This window comes from Anolis carolinensis, chromosome 2 (genome assembly GCF_035594765.1).
Source record: "Anolis carolinensis isolate JA03-04 chromosome 2, rAnoCar3.1.pri, whole genome shotgun sequence".
Taxonomy (NCBI): domain Eukaryota; kingdom Metazoa; phylum Chordata; class Lepidosauria; order Squamata; family Dactyloidae; genus Anolis; species Anolis carolinensis.
The window spans coordinates 289713417-289735266 of NC_085842.1; the positions used below are offsets into that span (position 1 = coordinate 289713417).

Below are 21850 nucleotides of genomic sequence, written 5' to 3' on the forward strand. Positions count from 1 at the left end.
TCTCAAGTCACTCCTGACACAAAATAAAAAAAGCTTGTTTCCAAAAATGTCTCTGAGCTGATAAAGCTAATTAATAATCTCTATTTTCTAAAAGAGAAAAAAGAATGGCTTTTAGGAGTTAAGCATATAGCACATAAAAGGAAAAAAATGTACTGGGATTATTTTTGTTTCTTTATTTGATAAAGCAGAGAGCGTGAGAGCAGCTGATAGAGAAAGAACACTGCATGCTGCTGTTCAACCAGGATTTTGACCTCATTTTCTTACAACAGGACATGCTGATGAGATACTTGTGGGTTACAATCACTGTTAGGTTAAGAAGGTTGTATCCTGTCCTGGAGATAGTAACTAGAATTTGTTTCCAATCTAGGCAACAGTTTGAGACACAATAGTTCATTGTTTTGTGGGGGAGTGCTGTTTTTTAAATATGGGAGTTATAAACAGTAGACTGCAAATTTACAACTAGATTGAGTAGAAGGAAGGAGTACCATTAATAAAGCTGCTGCATCACAACTTTCTATAACTTAGGTCAGGCATGGGCAAACTTGGGCCCTCCAGGTGTTTTGGACTTCAACTCCCACAATTCCTAGCCTCAGGCCCTTTCCTTTCCCCCCTCAGCCACAAAGGAAGGGGCCTGAGGCTGTCAGGAATAGTGGGAGTTGCAGTCCAAAACACCTGGAGGGCCCAAGTTTGCCCATGCCTTACCTAGCTCAATAGTTATCTACTGTAGGCACACAGCCTACTGCATAGCATTTCCCTATTTTTCTAACAAGTAAAATGTTATCATTCATACATTCCCAAGGGATTACATTTTTAAACTTAGTCTTGTTTTGAGGCAGTGGTCTACTTGGTAGTTAACAAGAGTTATCGTTCTATGTGACCTTTGTCAATTTCCAACACAGGTGTTGTATCTGTGGAAAGGAGATGCACATTTTTTTTACTGATTGTTTAAACAAGGGGTGAACTGTTTTCGTCAACAAGGCAACCTCGCCTAGATGTTTTATATCTCCAAGATGTAATCAAAATCGCCATTTACATAAAAGCATTTAGCTCAGTGGTTCTCAACCTGTGAGTCCCCAGATGTTTTGGCTTTCAACTCCCAGAAATCCTAACAGCTTGAAAACTCACTGGGATTTCTGAGAGTTGTAGGCCAAAACACCTGGGGACCCATAGGTTGAGAACCACTGATTTAGACTATCCTATGCACGTATATGTCCAGAAATGTTATTCAAAAAGTTAACCCAAAAACCGGAATAGACATCCATGGGTCGAAGTGAATACTGTACCTAAACTTTCATTTTAAAATGAACGACAGAGTCTCACTTATCCAACATTCTGGATTATCCAATGCATTTTTGTAGTCAATGTTTTCAATACATCATGATATTTTGGTGCTAAATTCGTAAATACAGTAATTACTACATAGCATTACTGTGTATTGAACTACTTTTTCTGTCAAATTTGTTGTATAACGTGATGTTTTGGTGCTTAATTTGTAAAATCATAACCTAATTTAATGTTTAATAGGCTTTTCCTTAATCTCTCCTTATTATCCAACATATTCGCTTATCCAACATTCTGCTGGCCCGTTTACATTGGATAAGCGAGAATCTACTGTATCTCCTTTTCTGATTGCAGTGGCAAAAGGCAATAACTTAGTCTGTCCCAGAGTGTTGGAAATAGCAACCTCCCAAGCCACTCACTATTTATTTGTTAATGCGTGTATTTGGTAACCTGTATTCTATGTGTATGTTGATTTGCTAGTTTATGACTCTTTGGTGTGGGAGGAGTTACAGACATATGATTATACTGAACATGTGCAGACTCAAGACTCCATTTTGTATTCAGTATCTGTTTGAACTTTAATGGAGAAGTATCTGTTTGGACTTCAATGGAGCAGAAGTCTTGCATCAGACCGCAGAGGAAGTGAATGCATACAGTTTGCTGTTTTGACCTTAGAAGACAAGTCAGTTTAGAGACTTCAATATTTGCTTATGGACTTCAGTGAGTACAGTTATACTAAAGACTATGGACTATTGATAAAGACTGATACTCTGTGTTCTCAACACAGAGAGAAGAAGAACTACAGTAGAGTCTCACTTATCCAAGCCTCGCTTATCCAAGCTTCTGGATTATCCAAGCCATTATTGTAGTCAATGTTTTCAATATATCGTGATATTTTGGTGCTAAATTCGTAAATACAGTAATTACAACATAACATTAATGTTTAATGAACTACTTTTTCTGTCAAATTTGTTGTATAACAACAAGGGTTGCCTCTGAAGACAGCCCGGAAGCTCCAACTAGTACAACGGGCGGCAGCCAGACTAATAACTGGGGCGGCTTACAGGGAGCGTACCACCCCCTTGTTAAGCCAGCTCCACTGGCTGCCGATATGCTACCGAGCCCAATTCAAAGTGCTGGTTTTGACCTATAAAGCCCTAAACGGTTCTGGCCCAATCTACTTGTCCGAACGTATCTCCTCCTATGAGCCAGGAAGATCCCTGAGGTCATCTGGAGAGGCCCTGCTCTCAGTCCCGCCTGCCTCACAGGCGCGGCTGGTGGGAACGAGGGACAGGGCCTTCTCTGTGGTGGCTCCCCGGCTATGGAACACCCTCCCCAGAGATATACGGCAAGCCCCAACCCTTTTGAGTTTTAGAAAAGCCTTAAAAACATGGCTTTGTCCCCAGGCTTTTAATGAATGAATGATAAAGACGACCCAGATTGTTATATGGATAAAGTTGGAGGATATTGGACGAACGGATTTTAAACATGTTTTATGTTTTATATTTTATACTGTATTTAATTGGTTGTATTTTTTATATGTTGTTGTTTTTAATGATGTATCGGCATCGAATTGTTGCCAATTGTACGCCGCCCTGAGTCCCTCCGGGTGAGAAGGGCGGGATAGAAATATTTGAAATAAATAAATAAATAAATAAATAAATAAATAACATGTTTTAGTGCTTAATTTGTAAAATCATAACCCTAACCCTAACCCTAACCCTAATCCCTCCTTATTATCCAAGATATTCGCTTATCCAAGCTTCTGTCGGCCCGTTTAACTTTGATAAGTGAGACTCTACTGTATATCCTATTTATAACTGAACTTTATTAAGAAATGTGCCTGTATGGTGAATTAATACAAGATATGTTATTATGCGTGCAAATATCACTTGTGAAAAGAGTTGACTTCTAACAAGGTCATGCTTTTCTTGACTAGTGGTTTTCCAAAGGTAGTCTCCACATATTCATGGAGACTCACATTTGCCAAACGGATGTGACATCTATGTGCCCATAGACAGGGTGCAGTGATGTTCCCATAGCTTATGCAATAAATTATGTTTAGCAATAGGTAATGGAATGTCCAATACAGAGGAACCTAAAAGCTCACTGATCTCCTCTCCTCTCTGCACAGCAGTGGTGCTTCTGGTCTTTTTGAATACCTGAATGGGCACATGTCAGTGATAGCCAGTGGCAAATGGCTTCCTGAAATTGTGCAGGTGCTTTCCCATCTATGTGGTACAACCCTCAGCTTATAAACCCTCAGTCATATAAAAATCCATAATTTTGGCCCCAAAACCTGGCCCTTATATGTGAGGTTGGCCTTTACATGAGTATATACTGTAATTTGCTAGTCTATTAAACATATCTATCAAGAGCATATCTGTGAGCAGTAGTCTGGACTGCCACTGTTTCTTAGAGGAAGAGGATCCCAACAGAACCATAAGACTAGTAGCACCAGAAAAGCAGGCAATGGAAATGGATCCAGGCTCCACAGTTATGGTTACAATTAAACCTGGACCAAGGAACCCTTGAACTGGGATTTTTATCACTATAGCATGCATCATCTCATAAATATACCATAGCATGTCAAGTGTCAACAAGCTTTGTGGGAAACCTCAAAAAGACGAGTCTTCAAGAAGCCTGCTGCTTTAACAGCTCAAGGAGGGGGTCAAAGGTGAGAGACGCTCGATTTTCTCAGAAGCATAAACAGCTTGAATCCATTCTAAATGTTTGTAAACAAGTTGCTCACTTGGAGTTATCACTTGTCTTGGCTTGCCCCTGCTGTGCTTTGTGGGCATCTTAACATTTAGTAGTGTCACTTTTCCAGAAGTAATCACATTAAAAGATAAGAATTCTCTTCAAACATCCTCAATTTTATTTGAGCAGCCACAAAACGGCGCCTGTGGGGCATGTGATTAATCAGGATTTTTCGTTTAGAAATATATTGCACTGCTTGATCAACTTTAATGAAGGAAACGTTTCTCTGTGCCTGATTCAAAAACAGATGCCCATTTGTAGCTTTCGTGTCCGGAGTGACTTTGTTCATGTCAGGATCGATTTGAGAAACTGCAAGTCACTTCTGGTGTGAGAGAATTGGCTGTCTGCAAGGACGTTGCCCAGGGGACACCCGGATGTTTTGATATTTTTACCATCTTTGTGGGAGGCTTCTTTCATGTCCCTGCATGGGGAGCTGGAACTGCAGAGGGAGGTCACCTGAGCTCTCCCCGGATTCAAACCGACAACCTTCAGGTCAGCAAACCAACTTTCAAGTTAGCAGTCCTGCCGGCACAAGGGTTTAACCCATTACGCCACCGGGGGCTCCGATATTTATAGCTGAAAGTGTGTATCAGTTTGCACTAAGAAAATATGTTTAAAGTAGTGCTATTAAGAAAAAACCCAAACTATAAATCCACCTATTAATTTTTTAAACAAAATACAGCAGATGCTACAGCTTTGGTCTACAAAAATGCATCTGCAGATATACTACATTTTTCCACTCAAATAATTTCAGTTTTTATTTGAATAATTTCAGTTTTTATTTGAATAATTATTTGAAAAAAGTTAAGATCACTGAAATCAATGGACAAATGGAAAAATACATTAAACTGCCTCCAATTTATGATCTTTAATGACTTTATTAAATAAATTAGCACCATTTTAACTACAGCACAACATTCCCAAAAAGCGGTGAGGGTGGAATCAAATATATACACATATTGAGAACACACATCCTTGACTTAAGTGTCCAACATGTAAACAGCTTTTAAATACAGTGGCAAACTTTGATTTTGCAAAATAAACACATTACACTGCTCAGCAAAAAAAGAAGATATGTTCATTTTTCTTGGTTCAACACAATGTTAATTGGATATCCATTTCTTTCCTGTTTTCATTTCAAGAATGGATCTTCTGATAAAACTTTCCTCCTGCCGCTTCTATTCCTGTACAATGCTAAAAAGGTCAAGGATTTGTTCTTGCAAAACTGTGTCAAAAGTGGATGGTGAAAATACGGTTTTTAAAGGCAACTCAAGAACATATTTAGTTAAAGACAAGGTTATTTAATATGTGATCTTCTCCATAATTGCATTCACATACACTGAAAATCAATGAGATTTGTGGGACTGTTGACTGTGTGGAGAACTGAAGACATAATGAATAATGGTATTTTAATAGACCTTGGCTTCTCTTTTAAAAGACTAGCCCTTGGAGAAACTGGCTTCATGCACCAAAAGCAAGACAAAAGACATTTAGAGCCAGATATATCTTTGAATCTTTAAACTGTAAAGAAATGATATTTTGTCTACATAGAAGGAACACATTTGTTTACTTGTTTTCAGCTCTGGTCTGGTCTGTCGGCTTCTGCTGACATAGCATTTTAAATATTACTTACAATCATATAAAATCAGTATCACCACCAAATATCATCACTTCCTTGAAACAAATGTTATAGTGACCAGATAATGCATTAGTATTATCTGTATTATTAGTAACGGCACTCCATGCAGTCATGCTGGCCACATGACCTAGGAGATGTCTACGGACAACACCGGCTCTTTGGCTTAGAAATGGAGATGAGAACCAACCCTCAAAGTCGGGGCATGACTAGACTTAATGTCAGGGGAAAACCTTTACCTTTACTAATGCATTAGGTTTGCAGACCTATTCCTCTGCCCCGCTTACATACTTTACCTGTTTCCTCTCTCCATTCATGATTTTTTTTAAAGTTAATGGACCTCCAAACCAAATTCCAACAAACATGCATTATAGTTTGAATCTGGAAAGGGAATGCATTTTTGCAAAACCTGGCAACCACAAATTGCTAAAACCAGGTTTGATAAATAGGTGCACATGAACTTCAGTTATGTTGACATTGCTAGTCATGGTTTGGCCATTGCAACCTGGGCTTTCTTTCACAGAAAGGCAAAAAGCCTGCTAAAAATAAATGCCTAACATCAAGAAAATACACAACCACTGAATTATTTTCTTCTAGTCTTTCAACACCTAGAGCTGACATCTCATCAGTTCATCATTCAGGGAATGCCCATATCATTCATAAAACATTGCTAAAAGATTAGGGAAAGGAAGCAGGCATTTGAAAATGGCAGAAGAGCATCAACTGGTAAGCTAATTGTAACAAAAGGAACATGCAAACAAGGTTTCATCAAACAAAACCATTTGTTTTATTATTCTACAGTGATAGCACAGAATCGTATAAGTGTGCGACTGATAATATTAATATTTTGTTTCACTTTGTCTTTAAATGGTTATGAACTACACCGATGTAAATGTGACCCTTACTACAAGCAGGTATAACGGTTCAAGTTTTTAAGAATAGTTATTAGGAAATACTTGTAACAGGGCTTTTCCCATGACTCTCAGTGAAAGTGAAGCTTGCTGACAGCAAACTTAGTATCTGATTATGGCTGACTTCATTTGGTCATGTGAAAGGACCCTGGTATGTCAATAACCTGGTAAGGTCAAAAATATAAACATTATGAGATGGACAGAGTCCTTTTTGTAAAGATAACCAACAAAGCCTAGAACAAGGAGCTTAGCCTATAAAACTCCACAACATAAACTTCAAAGTATTTGAGTTGCAGTGATGATTTGCAAGAACTAGAACTTACAATTCTTTCCGTGTGGCCTTTGATTCCCAAAATCTTTTATTCAGCATTGCCATGGATTCCTGGAGTTAAACTTAAAAATAACTCTGCAATGCCTCTGAATTCTGATTAAGCTGTACTGAAACAATATTAGACAAATGAACACTTTTACCACACTGATTGTTTTTTGTCATTGTTAAACCTGTCAAGATAAATTTAATATCACTTTAGATCAAGAGTAGACAACTTTGGAAGTCAAGGAAACCACACAAGCCCTCCAGGAAGTCTTGGAGAGAAGAACTACCAACACTTTTGTTCCTACAACAACCACGAAAAATCATTTTTACCCCCAAATGCCCTCTAGTGGACATGGAGATTTGTGGGCCTTTTGGGGATTCTGGAGACTTCTGTTTTCTTGAATATCACTTTGAAGCCTAAGACCCAAAGAGAACTACAAATGTGGTAGAAATGTCTTCCCATGGCAATCATTTTTGAACATTTTAAAGCGGGGGGGGGGGGGGGGGGTTTGACCCTGGGCCACATATCCAATTTTACCTGCCCTTAGTTTAGACATTTAACTGCTATACAAAATGTTCCAGCAAACATAACATTGAGAAAATTAAGTTTTGAGATATCAGGCCCTGATACTAACATTATTAGAAGAAGCAGCTCTTTCTTTTTGCTACTTTCCCTATGAATGCAACATAGTTTGGGCTATAGCTCCTTTTCCAGATGCTTTGTTGTTTCATTTTTTTCTGGGCCCCAGCAGTCTCCTCTACTAACTTAGTGACAGAGTACTGTTATTGCAAAATTACATATGCATGAGAAAGTTCCTGTTGCTAAATAGATTGCAACCAAGGTTACTCATCATGTAACTAAGTATATTTTCCAGCTGTTCTACTGTTTTCTGAGATGTGCCCATTTTCCAATGTCTTTTCTTCTCATTTGATTATTTTATTAATAGAGTTCACCATAACATTCAAACAACAACACTCGACATATTACAGCCCATACACGCACCCAAAACCTCCATCCCACACAAAATAAAACCTCTTTCCCCTTTTACCATGACTTCAGACACTGAATCACTATGAAGCCTTTAAGCCAATGTATCTATCATTGTTCATAGTGTAATCCTAAATTCCTGATGGTACTACTCTATGTTACTCCACTCAGATATGCCATGGCCAACTTCCACTTTTCCAAAAAGTCCTCATTACTTTTGTTCATTCTATTATTGGTTGGTTTGGCCATAAACATATACTGTATTCCTGCATTCTTTCCCTCCAATCCTTTTAAGTTCAACTTTTTCCCCTTTCTAGTCTTTGGCTACTGTTATTACACAATTGCATATGTATAAGAAGGTTCCAGCTGCTAAATAGATTGCAACCAAGATTACTCACTGTGTAACCAAGTATCCTTTTCCAGCTGTTCTACTGTTTTTTGAGAGGTGCCCATTTTCCAATGTCTTTAACACAGAAAAGACAGTAATTGGCCCAGAGGGAACTGATTCACAGTTTAATTCTTCACTACTCCGCTTAACAAATTCTGTGTATTTTTTAAATTGCAATTGAAAGTCGCATATTCAGTTTAGAAAACAGAATGTGCTCTTGTTCAACATGGTTAGAAGATACATAAAATTCAGCAGGCATGTCAAACTCTTAGTGAAAAGTTTTTAAAGTATTGATATACAAAAATTACATGTTTTAATTTGAAACTAGTTTGGAAGCATGTAAAAACGAGAAGCAGGAGACTGCAAACTTGTTCTTTGCTGCTACAAAGGGTAGAACTAAGCATAATAGCTTCAAGGTAGAGGTTATTTCAATTTAGCATTGGAAGGAACTTCTTGAGAGTTTGAACAATTTAGTAGTGGAACCAATTGTTTTCAAAATGAATTGAATCTTAGAGGTAGAAGGAGCTACAAGGGCCACTGCACGCAACCAACAGCCCATGGAGCTCCTTCCACCCCCACGATTCTAAGTTTCATTCACACTAACTTTGCTTTCCAAAAGCACTCACTACTGCTTTATATTACTGCTGTTTGGATTATGACATCACATTATACAGGAGACAGCTTCTGGAAACAGCCCCAAGGTAGTTCAAAACAGGGAAGCTAGACTATTAACCGAAGTTGCCCAATAAAGAATTAATTACCATCTACACTGGCTAGCAGCCCATTCCTCAATTCAAAGTCCTGGTTTGCAGGGGTAGAAAACACAAAAGCCACAGCAGATCACTTAATCATTTCTGTTGCCTGCAAGGGAAACAAACTAAGGAAGCTAAAAGGAGAACTGCTGCTTCTGGAAGCCTCCGAGAAGCACTGCTTTGCTAAAGCATAGGGGTCTCACTTTAGGTGCAGGTGGTAGGAGGTGCTTTGGATTGTTTCCCCCTCAAGACTAGAATTTTTGGGTACTTCTAGTTGGGGAATGTGTTAAAACACATTTCAATAAGGTATAGACCATGACTGATTTATGCAATGCAAAATTGATCCCAGTCCCAAGGCAACTCTAAGCAATTTACATTCAAGTTATCTCAGGCATGGGCAAACGTCAGCCCTCTGGATGTTGGAATTCAACTCCCACAATTCCTAACAACTGATAAGCTGGCTAATATTTCTCAGAAGTCCAAAACACCTGGAAGCCCAAAGTTTGCCCATGCCTGGATTATTTGAAGTTGTTTCTCATCACATACCTATCTATCCAGAGTCTCCTTGAGATACATCCAGCAAATGAAGTAAAGCAAACAATTACTATATACAGTGCCCTTCCATTAGTGGCAGCCTATTTGTGGCATGCTCTTCCCAGAGACAGTCATGTGAGACCTACCATATATACTCATGACTAACTCGAGGGTAGGTTTGAGGGCCAAAATTATGGATTTCAACATGACCTGTGGATAAGCTGAGGGTCATTCTCTTGAGTGAGGAAAGCACCAGTACTGCCTCAGCGGCCCAGCTGCCCCTGGCTGATGTTTCCATTTTCCCACCCAAGAATTCAAAAAGGTTTTTCTGGTTCAATTTTTTAAAATGTAATTTCTAGATTCATGCATAAGTATATAGGACATCTTATGTTATAGGTGAAGGTGTTTCTTTTTCTCAGAAGCATTTCAAGAACTGTTATAGCATTCTGTTTTGCTTCTCTGATTTCCCTCCGTGTTGTTTAGTCACCTTGAGTCTCGTTATTGAGGGAAGGACAGCCTATAAGCACACAACATTCTCTCATTACCTGATTTCATTATACATGCAAGTTTTATCATCATTTATTGCTTTGCATTTTATGTTTTTTATTTATCTTTAAAACACTCAGGTAACTGTGATTTAAATAAAAATATGACTTTTAATTGCTTTTTTGTGGGTGATTTGAAAACATTTCCAAAGCACTCTATACAGATGTTTAGAAGCTCAAGGTTGTCTGCATATCTGAATGTATTCTTTAGGAGAAAAAAGCCTTATTGTTTCATCACAGTTAAGATTAATGTTCCAGTTCTGCTTCAGAGAAAAATGATTTCCAAGTTTAATTCTTTATCCACTTTTCAAATCTGCCTTGAAGGCTTCAGCAGACAGCAAGTTCATTGTTCTGTCCGCTTCATGCTGCACAGCAGTCTGATCCAAAGTACAAAGCGAATTCAGCTTCCCCACTTCCTTTCCTCTGATCCAAGGGGTGGGAGAATTCCTCAGACTTGTTATTTTCTGCTTACCAGACTTTTCCAAAATGTGTAAGGAGAAACCAGCAACTGGGTAGATAAGGAGGAACATTCACTCTTGTAACTGTTGAGTATCTCCCTTAAGATATACTTCATAAAGAATTCCTTCTCCGTTTCCAGTTCTCTCTTTAATTGTACGTATTTAATATATTTGGATATAATTTATGCATATACTACTTTCTTTTTTGCTTATTTTAGAAAAAGAACTCACTGATGTGGTGGGGCCAACAATTTAGAATAATTCCTTCTTTATACATATTCTTCATCAGTATACTGATAAAAAGCACTGCTCACCTCATCTGTATGCAATGCTTATCCAAAACTTGGAAAACTTTTTGGATTCTGACTTCAAATGGCCACATTGTAGTCCAAAAAGCACAGTTGAATATGCAACAATTGTGAAAATAGAATTCGAGTTGAACAGCCATGATTGGGATTCAACTGGAGGCGTAAGAATAGGGCATGTCACCAATGGGATTCCAGCTGTCACTTTCACATTAGAGGAAGAATATTAATCACAGAACAAGCCCTTCACACTAACATTGTACAGCAGACAGAATTTCCCCCCATATCAACTTTGCCACAAACAGATTTTCCTACAGCATCACTGAATCACATTCTGCCTTCTTGTTGCTTAACTCTCTTCTAAACTACTAGGAGTAGCTATAATTATGTCTGCAATATACAAAAAGTACCTCGCCCTGTATAGATCTGAAGCTTCCAAGAAAAAAGATCTAAGGGTTTTTAATCATTCTTCAGATTGCTTTATTATTCTCAAAGCCACTTAACTGCCCAAGCCACTCAAAATACTATTTTAACCACACACACATTATTTTGCCTATATTTCAAGACTATGAATGTCTTTGGGGATATACTTCAAGTTACAAAGAGTAGAACAGAGAAACAAAATACCTGTTCCTGACTTTCCAGCTAGTCAAAAGTACATTTTCCTGTACAGGAAATTTATTTGATTTTTGAAACAACTGCCATCTATGCCTTTTCTTAATGTTATCTTTATAAATTCCTGAGAACACAATGGCCCTAGTATTACCTAGATGGGTATGTGAATCAAGCTACAAGCAGTCCCCTAGTAACGAACATCTGACTTACATACAACTCATAGTTAAGAGGGGGGTGAGACTACAGGAAGTGAGAGGAAATCTACCCCTTGGAAGGGAAATTCACTCTTGAAAGAATTATCAAGAGAAAAAGCTGTCTCCGCAGAAGCTTTCTCATCAATCCTTGTTTCCATGACAAGCCTAAATTTTAAAAATTCAATTATCACAGGTACAGAAAGTGAGGTGAAATCTTCTGAACAGGGGCTCAGACAGCAAATATACCCACAGGGGTATTAGCACCCTTATCTAAAACGTATATATATTGGCTGGTGTTACTCCTAAAAAGTACCTGTTCCAACTTACAAACAAATTCAGCTTAAGAAAAAACCTACAGAACCTATATTATCTGTAATGTGGGGATTGCCTGTATATACTTGTTTGATGATATTCTTCACGTTATATTTGGAGTGGCCACATTCACTGTATTAGTGCTTAAAAAAAGCATTTTCAAACTGTGTGAAACTGAAATACTGATACGTCTGAAGTTGAATAAGGTAGTATTTGATTTTATCCTGATTATAATGATATATTTATTTTATTTCTTGGCTTTTATGGTTCCTTGAAAATTAAAAGGTTCTAGATTATATGGTGCTCCCCGCCAACCGCCAACCTTTTGGTCAGCAAGTTCAGCAGCTGAACATCCACGGTATTCCCTTGATCTATCTGGCTTATAATACTATAAAAAAGAGACAGATTAATCCAGAGTAGTAGATTTCAGTTATCACAGTACTTCTTCTAAGTTAGTGGTTCTCAACCTGTGGGTCCCCAGGTGTTTTGACCTACAACTCCCAGAATTCCCAGCCAGTTTACCAGCTGTTAGGGTTTCTGGGAGTTGAAGCCCAAAATATCTGGGGATCCACAGGTTGAGAACCACTGTTCTAAGTGATCACAGATCTGTTTAATGATCTGCTCTAGATTAGGTAAAAGGTAAAGGTTTCCCCTGACGTTAAGTCCAGTCGTGACCAACTCTGGGGTTTGGTGTTCATCTCCATTTCTAAGCTGAAGAGCCAGCGTTATCCATAGACATCTCCAGGTCATGTGGCCAGCATGACTACATGGAGCACCATTACCTTCCCGCCGGAGCGGTACCTAATTATCTACTCACATTTGCATGTTTTTGAACTGCTAAGTTGGCAGGAGCTGGGGCTAACAGCGGGTGCACATTCCGCTCCCGGGATTTGAACCTGGGACCTTTTGGTCCGCAAGTTCAGCAGCTCAGTACTTTAACATACTGTGCCACCAGGGCCCCCACTCTAGATTACGTCCTGGTATTAATGCCAAGATGGCCAGTTGGTAATTGTCCAAGATCTTTCTGAAGATGGTAATAACATTTTCCCACCTGCATTCTGCAGGTCACTTTGCAGGCCTCGAAGCTTACAGTAGAGGCTCTGATTTTAAATCTGAAGTTACTTTGGAACAGAGGAAATTAATTTATCCCTGGATATTGAAATTCATTTTAAGCAGGTAGATGTTCCCATACCACCTTTCTAACTTGGGCTGCAACTCCCTTTTATTTTCACCAGGCTGAGCTCCGTTTTCCTTTTTGGGAGAAAACAGAGCTAAAGGATGTGATTAACATTTCCACATTTTTCTAGTTTTCTATTGCCATTTCTCCATTTTCACACAGCAGGCCAACTGTTCTTTGTTCTTTCTTTTGTATTTCTAACATGGTCAACCTCAAATTCATTATTTTTAATCTCATTTGCAAGATCGAGCTAATTCTAGGTTTTAACCTTGCTGACCTCCCAATAAAAGTTGGCTCACAATGTGGACACTATGTGGGTGATTTGTTCTTTCTTTTCTTATATCTACAATTAAAAAAAAACTCAGAACATATGAAACTATCCTGACACCTTTAGATAGTTTTCTTCTTCTTTGTCAGAATTGTTTGAGACAGTGCCCTTAGCAGCTCACCTTTAAAAAAACTACCATCCATCATGAACACCCTTCTCTTTGGTTATTGTAAATCATGCTTCTAAAGAATGTTCCAACTTCAGCACAATGTTTCACATTATGAAACAACCTCAAATGTAGGTATCCTAAGCAACCAGATGTCCCAGTTCTAAGGGAACATTAAATAACTGAAATCTGTCTGAGATAGGTGGTTCTGAACATAATTTATCTTCCTACCCTCTTTTTCAGGAACAAATATTGTAGATAAGTTCTGGCAAATTTGGAGAAGGATGCATAAAGAATTAGTCAGATTATACCAGAGAACAAATGTTGCAAAAGAAAAAGACTGATTATTAATGACATTATATTTTAAGTGGTCTGGAGCACAGACATATATCAAAACAGAAGATGGAGATCTGAGTGCTTCTGAGATCAGCAGGCACATACTATACCAACTTATCAAACAAAAGCCCACATTGTCTATTTATATTTTATTTGTATGATTCATGAAGATATATGCTGGGACCTAGGTTAAAGGCTAAACAAGGCAGATTTCTCTCTTTCATTATACCTTCACACACACACCCCAACTCATGTTAACCAGTGGGTTAAAAAGCTAGCTGCAGGAAATCTGCATAAGGTTGGCAGTGCGAACAATTCGAGTTGGGGTGAGCTCCCACTGTTAGCCCTAGCTTTTGCCAACCTTATGGAAGTAAATTTCTGTTTAAATATCAACTCTGAGAAGTATTACTTTTAACCTGTCCAAATGTCCCACCTTCCAGTCACACAGAATGACCTAGCCTTAGGCTCTCCATAGTCTCTTTCTATACACCATGCACAATTTTATACAACTGTATAATGTTTTACCCACTTAGCCATTGTTTTCATTCCAAATATATATATTTAGTGGGACTTCCAAGTCAAAAATGGTTAATGTGGGTGGTTATCAGTTATATCAGTCCAATCCTCATTAATGTGCAGCAAGCAAAATTTTTGAAGAACTGAAAAGTCACGTGCCCATAAGCATATTCTGAATAAAAAAATATCTCATTTAAGTTAAAATAACAATAGCAAAACCTCTGTAGCGGATAAAACACACAAGCCACTGCATTCTAACAACTTCTCTCAAAAGGACCAAATAAAATCTCCCCATTGCTTCTAAACAGTCATATTTAAACAGTCCAGAAAGAAAAAAAAATACTGTGGCATGGAACTTAATCATTAACATTTGCAAGCTCGTTCAGTTTTATTTTATGAGTTGGATACTCTGGTTTCTCTTCAGATCGTATAAATTTTTCACCCTTTACATTTGCAAGCTTGAGCACTTAAATTATAAATATTTTGAAATAATTCAATGGTACTTTTTGCTATTATTTATTCCCGTTTAAGGAAACCATTCTAGCAGTCTCTGAAAAACATGGACAACCATCCCATGAAAAGTTAAAGGAAAATGCCATTTGCATTAATGCTCAGGCCAATGGTAATCTGAAAGGTGTTAATTGTCAGCAAAAAGGCACCGATAAGTCAGATGCCTTTGAGCAAACTGTCTTCAAAGGAGTTGAACTACTTAAAAACATCTCTGAAAAGGTATTCCCAACCAAATGGTACCACTGTGATGTTTAGAGTTCAGAGAAAAAATAATAATACTAGAGTGTTGGAAGAAGGTGTGATGGGGCAGCACCAAAGTGTCTCCATTTGGTCATCTAGATTATTTTGTCCATCTAGGAAAAAATGGCATACCCCATCACACAGGCTAGAACCAATAGTAATCCCACCTCCCTCACTACACCATCTGGTTTTGTAGCACAATTCAGAAGCTTACTGCAAAAAAATAAATAAATCTCAATTTACTCTACTCTCTACATCCCTGGTTCTCAACCTGGGGTCCACTGATGTTTTTGGCCTACAACTCCCAGAAATTCCAGCCAGTTTACCAGCTGTTAGGATTTCTGGGAGTTGAAGGCCAAAAATATCTGGGGCCCCAGATTGAGATCACTGCTTTACATGCATTTCATGTCAATTAGATTATTAAAAATGTAGGTATGGGTTTGCTACATGCTAAGATGCTGCCAGCATTTCATGAAACATGATCAAATAACACTCAAGTTTCCATATGTCAGTACCTGAGTCTCCAGTTTTCATGGCTCATTTCCAGACAGGACATAAGGGTGCAAATTCTCCAGGTTTGGTGGGCTCAGATCCAGACAAGAGGAAGAAGAGGCTGTGTACAAGCCTCCAGCTGGCAGAGCGGCAGCTTGCTACAATTGGAATCATTAACTGAATTTAGTTTTTTCCAGGCTACAACTCCCAGCATCCCCCAGAGATCATGATCACAGGAATCCTAGTAGTAAAAATGTAACATGTCCAAATTCTTTCAGTGTGCTTTCGATTAAACAAGACCCCTTGACAACCATGCTGCTATTCTGCACTTTATCACTGGTCCCACTCCATCTTACCCCTAACGTTATCTTGGAAAGTTTGGAACAGTCGATCAGGCACTTTATGAAATAACCTAGTTACTACGCACTTTACTTTGACCCCCTTTTATTCCTTTGTCCCTTTGTTAGTGAAATAGATATAGTTTTAAAACGTCTTATCTTTTTTTATGTATTTATGTATAACTGTGTTTGAATTCATTTTGATTTTATACTGCTTGTTATTTTATTGTTTTGTTTTATATTTTAACTTGATTACACTTTGTCTTTTCTGGGCTTGGCCCCATGTTAGCCACCCCGAGTCCCTTCGGCGAGATTATGGTGGGATACAATTATTATTAATTATTATTATTATTATTATTATTATTATTATTATTATTATTTTATGTCACAGCAAACAAGACAGATATGCTGAATTTCGTATCATATCTGCCTTGTTTGCTGTTATTATTATTATTATTATTTATGACACAGCAAACAAGATAGATATGCTGGATTTCGTATCACAAAATCACAAGTTGAACACTTCCCAAGTGTCTAGGACTGTGTGATGTATTTTCGGATGATGCGTGCAGATCCCAGTAGGGTGGCCTTTTGCAGTTGGCAGATCATGCCACATAGTTGTGCCTCTGTTTGTAGTCTGTCTGCGATTTTCTTACAGCAGCTGAGGATATGATCAATGGTTTCATCGGTTTCCTTGCACAGTCTGCATTTTGGGTCATCAGCTGATTTTTTGATCTTGATGATGATGATGATGATGATTATTATTATTATTATTATTAAGTTCTACCATACTGGCAGCTGAGTCCTATTACTGAGACAACAGGCGTAACCATATCTTTGCATAAAATGTAGAAGTGAGTGGAATGCAGATGTTTTGGCTGGAATTCCTTCAAATGCCAATTTCTATTTTTCAAAAATGTTTTATTGTTTTTTTAATAATTTCATTTTGATTTTCATTGAGTCTACAAAAATAGACATCTTCTGCATAAGATAAATCTAGATATCTTAAAAAATGGACTGACCAAGAAAAATGCTTTTAATCAAATTCCTTCCCCAACTAGTAAAATAATGTGAATATATATTCTTTTTAATTATTACATACAAAAAAAAAATCTAGAGTTCCCTATATTTTGACACTTTTATTTAATGGCAGAGCTTCTCCATTTCCACAGTCCTCTACTTTATTTAACCACAGATTATACGTTGACACAGATGTATCTTACAAATCCTAGTACTACAAAATTGTGCTGTCAGCAGCAAAAGAAATGTTCTTCTTCATGATTTAACAATAAGCAAAGAAACACTAAATAGGATTATGAGTAGTACTTTGATGTTCTCACTGGTCGAAAGTGTCTCATTTCAGAAATGTAGTAATTATTTATCACATTTTGCCAATATGAGGACAGGCTGAACAAGAGACAAGACATTTAACAACACTTACTTTCACACTGACTGGGTATTTTCTTCAATAACGCTGGGGGTTTTTTTAACTAGTTATTCCATACACAAAAAGGACAGCTCACAAATTGTTAAGAATAAATCTGTGGAAAATAAAAGAAAGGATAAAATATCTATCCAAAGCTTGAGATGCCATGGAAGAGACTTCTGGGTCAGGGAGCAAGGCCAGGAGACATACATTTCCAGGTCAAAGGAGGAGCAATGGAGCACAAATCTGACAACACTTCTATGTGAACTGATAACAGGTATTCAGAAGTGTCAGGAAAGATTAGAAGAGAAAAGTTATAGGTTCCTACCTTGGAATGATCTTGAACAGCTTCTTGTAAGCATAGCATTCAGACTGAGATTCACACTTTTAAAGGGTTTATAAAATAAGTGCATGAAGTTTATAACAAGTGGAAATAAAAACTGGACATTTAATTAAATCCAAGGTTGAAATCAGTAAAGGATATGTCTTGGCATATTTAGGAATTGTGCCTATTGTAGAGAACGGTTTTATATTTCACATTGCTTTTGAAAATTCAGTGAATGTCAACTTTAACCTAAATTAGTATAGTGTATTATGAATTCCTATAAATTCTGATGTTGAGCTAAGATCTTATTTGTGGGCAGAAATATAGATATTAACAGCAAAAGTGTAAAAAAAAAGACTAAAAGGAAACATTCAAGCAACACCTCTAAGCCTGATTTAATTCAGCATGAACTGCATGGATCTCCACTACCTTTTTCAGATGCAGAGTTAATAACAAACCACAAGTATATCATCACTTACAGAACTGTGGAGATTGGATCAGAATGCAACACAATACGGAAAGATGTAATGTAGGATAGTTCTCTCATATTTTCTCTCCTTCACTCCCCTCCCTTTTTCCTTTTTATGATGTGACAGAATAATACAATTCTCTTTCAAAATCAGTAGAGGTGGCACCATAAGAGATTGTGATCGAGGTGACCACCCTCCCCCCCAGGACTTTGTAAAAGATAGTTCAAAAGTCAAGACTTTATGTTCTATATTCCATATATTTATAGTAGAAGGTGATTGAGACTTTTTACTGGAGTTTACTGTGGATTATTCCTGCACTCTGAGGCAAGAGATAACAACTTCATGAATTGTAAAATCATGCTGCTAAAACTCCACTTTTATGAATTTCCATATTGGGTTCCCCAGATGTTATGAACTTCGTTCTTATCAAATATTTTCAATTGTTTATATCATTCATGATTCCCCTTTATGCAATGTAACCCACCTTTATGGATTCTCCCTTATTTCCATGAAATCTATCTATCTGCCTATATGTATTTGTACTCTTTAGGATCCCCGGAAAATATGTATTTTTCCCAGCAGGGTTTATATTCCAACTTTATTTTATTTTTCATTTTATTTCATATAATTGTCAAGTCATGAAATCAAATAGGAAATATTTTGAACTCAACCTGAACCCCAGAACCTATCCCATTTCCTATGACCCAGGCTTCCCTTCCCAAAAACAAAAGGATAATCTGCCACCGCAAAACCCAATCAAATTCAGATTGCATGGACAATATAGGGCTTGAGTCGCCAAATTCGGAGTATTGACCTAGAGGTGATTCGCCCCAAGGCAAACATTGTCATATCTCACCCAAAAGAAAATCCAGGACACCTCAGGAAGGCGCCCTGCAGAGCCCGTTAATGTGGCCCATCACCACCCATCTTTACTTCCACCTCTGACACCCCAAGGCATATCTAAAATCTGTATACGTGACAGAAACCCGGACATCCTTGATTGCTGCCATTAATCCCTTTAGAAATCGGCCTAGCAGGAATTAATCCGATCTTTCCTGCCCTGTCACTTCATTGTTTCAATAACTCCCGCCTTCTCCTTCCTGATTGGCTTGAGTAGAGACAAAAAGCAGCTCTCTATTGGGCCAACAGAGCAAGGCGGGAAACAAAAGCCCGCCTCGTTCAACCTTCTAGCCTATCAGCGATCAGATGGGCAGGGGAGCGGGGCGGGAAATTCAAAGGGCTGTCAGACTGAAATTTTGTATAAATATGGCTTTATTTTGATTATATGGTGCTCTAGTAGACTGAATGATCGCTACTAGAGTCCTCTTCAGTTGAATTGCTCAATAAAGACTCCTTGGCGGATTTTCCTTCAACTTTGGCGGACCTTCTTCATTTCGGCTTCAGGTTGTATTGCGGCTCATATTTTCCTATTGGCTCCGCGAAGGTCCGTTCTCTCAGGACCGGATCGGGTTTCTCCTTAAGGGCCCGATCCCCTAAAACGCGGTCGACAACAAGATGACCTTCAAGCTGAAGAAAAGAGGCCACAGACATTGTGACAACGAGATGGATGGAGTAGCAAAACTCCATAAAGCTGCCCTTTGTGTGTGTGTCTGCCTTCAAATTGCCTGTTGACTTATGGGGACCCAATGAACTTTATAGGGTTTCTTGGGAAAGGAATACTCAGATGTGGTGTGGCCAATTCCTTCTCGTGAAATATAGCTGGTAGTACCTAGAATTCATACAGTCTCACATCCAAGTACTAATCAAAACCGACACTGCTTAACTTCCATGATCAGACAGGATATTTAGGGCCAACCAAAGTCCAATTGCTCTAAAGCAGTCTGAGCAGCTTTATATTCTATACAGGTGGGTGAGTTTTGCTGACATCTTCCCACCCACTACTATACCTCAGCCAAACAAGTGTCCAAAGTTAATATATATTACCGTTATGTCATGAACAGAATCCCAGTGAATGTTGATGGCCATTTGTGTTTTTCTCAAAAGTATAGAAATTGTTTCCTTTTAAAAATATTTATAGAATTAATTTGAAATGTGTTTTTTATGCATTTATTCTGTCACTTTTCAGTCTGCAAGGTCCTCAAAAGCGACAACCAATGAAAATGTCTGCATTTTCCACCAGAGATACAAAGAAGAATCAGTAGAATTATGAAGATAAACCTAAGCAAAGATCATTTATCTCAGTGGTTCTCAACCTGGGTCCTCAGATGTTTTTGGCCTTTAACTCCCAGAACAGCTGGTAAACTGGCTGGAATTTCTGGGAGTTGTAGGCCAAAAACATCTGGGGACCCCAGGTTGAGAACCACTGATGTATCTGGAAGAAGCAAAGCAGGTGGAGGCATTTTCTGAGTACTGCAAAGAGATTTAAGGATAAGTGGTACAGCAACCAAATCTATAACCTTCTAGAGACCTCTTGGAGGCCTTTCATTCATATAAGGTCACAGTAACTCTAATTCAACTTGACAACAAAGCACAACAACATTATTTTACCTTAGAATTTTCCTCTAAGGGTCAAGACCATTATATCATTTAACTACATGTCAGTTCTATTAATCTCAGAGGCACATATAACAATGGGCAAACACACAGAAGTAGTTTTTTTTTAAAAAAAAAAAACCCAGCCCTAATACATGGAAAAGATCAGCCAAATAATCTTACAAAACATTTAAGAAAGGTTCAGCATTACATGTTTCAAAAAAAGTTTTTTAATGTTAAAAATCTAGTATAATTTTCTATTGCCCAAGCCACATTTGAAGCACAAGTTAACAGCTAGAAAAAGAGGAATGCCCTTTCAGTGTCATGAAGATTAATCATGCCCAATGCTGACCAAGTGAATGGTCCTACAAAGGCAGCTGTGCTACAGATTTCTGACAAAACAATGCATCAATAGAATGGCTGAATTTCTCAGCCAAGTCTCATCAGTGGTCATCAATGTTACTTTCTAAATTCCATTCCCTAGCAATTGTCTCCAGTTAAACTTTTTCCTGTTAATTAATTGTGCTTTCTGCCTAATTTAACAGGACAGCAGGAAACTGAAAGAGTTGGTGGCACAAGTCATAACCTAAATTCACTAGGAATACCAGAGCAAGAACTCACTCTGGGAACAGAACATTAAAAGTAACCGGTACATTGGTACATTAGAAGTGGATGTTGACAAAGAAATGTGATAGTTTTGTAACAGGCAAGAGGAAACAGAGAAAAGGAAAGTATCCATTTTCATTAAATGCCTACAGAAATGTATCCATTTATCACCAAAGCAACTTCCTAATAATGGTATCAAATACAACTTTTAAGTCAACAAAAAGACAGATGTGGCATTACGAAGATACACTTATTTGCTATATTTACAGATTAAATGCAAGTCTCTGGGACCGTTGTTACAAATAAAGTAAAAACAATTTAAAAATAATCTGGAACTATTGAATAAAACAGGAGTGCTAGGAAAATCAACTTTGGAGATGGCTCTAAAAAGCCTCACTGCTTATATGGCCTCAATAAAAAAATAATTTTGCGTAGTGCTATAAAGACATAGATATAAGTGCCAAGCAGGTTACCTTAGGTACCACAATTAGG

General features: G+C 37.9%; 1 protein-coding gene across 3 annotated transcripts in view; it reads right to left on the reverse strand.

Annotated features, from left to right (window-relative positions):
• The window catches only part of lhfpl2 (LHFPL tetraspan subfamily member 2), a 109840-nt gene that overhangs the window by 70822 nt on the left and 17168 nt on the right, over positions 1-21850 (reverse strand). The window contains exons 2-3 of one of the 3 annotated variants that reach the window (XM_008102917.3): positions 17480-17579; positions 15724-15858 (exon numbers count right to left, since the gene is read on the reverse strand). The exons of the other annotated variants lie outside the window; for them this stretch is intronic. The gene's annotated coding sequence lies outside the window, so the exon portion shown is untranslated. The remainder of the gene's footprint in view (positions 1-15723; positions 15859-17479; positions 17580-21850) is intronic. 3 annotated transcript variants of the gene reach the window in all.